Below are 255 nucleotides of genomic sequence, written 5' to 3'. Positions count from 1 at the left end.
GAATTTGCTGAAATCAAATGGTTCATGACTTTGAATGACATGATCTCTTATGTTTGAGCTTGCAGCCTGATCGTAGCCCCACAGTTCCAAGATTTGGTGACTGGGATGAGAGCGATCCAACATCATCGGAGAACTACACAAGTATTTTCACCAGAGTACGTGAGGAGAGACAAACTGAGGAAGAAGGGGGTTTTCCGGTGGGGACTAACATTTCTCATGCTGACCGTCGTAATCGATCCGATGCCGAAAATTCTA

The 255-nt window shown here is 45.1% G+C and overlaps 1 pseudogene; it reads left to right on the top strand.

Annotated features, from left to right (window-relative positions):
- LOC111475418 overlaps positions 1-255 on the top strand; it is a 3,050-nt pseudogene that overhangs the window by 2,194 nt on the left and 601 nt on the right.

Source organism: Cucurbita maxima, unplaced genomic scaffold (assembly GCF_002738345.1).
Source record: "Cucurbita maxima cultivar Rimu unplaced genomic scaffold, Cmax_1.0 Cma_Scf01549, whole genome shotgun sequence".
NCBI classification, from domain to species: Eukaryota; Viridiplantae; Streptophyta; class Magnoliopsida; order Cucurbitales; family Cucurbitaceae; genus Cucurbita; species Cucurbita maxima.
This window is presented reverse-complemented; position numbering and strand designations above follow the sequence as displayed.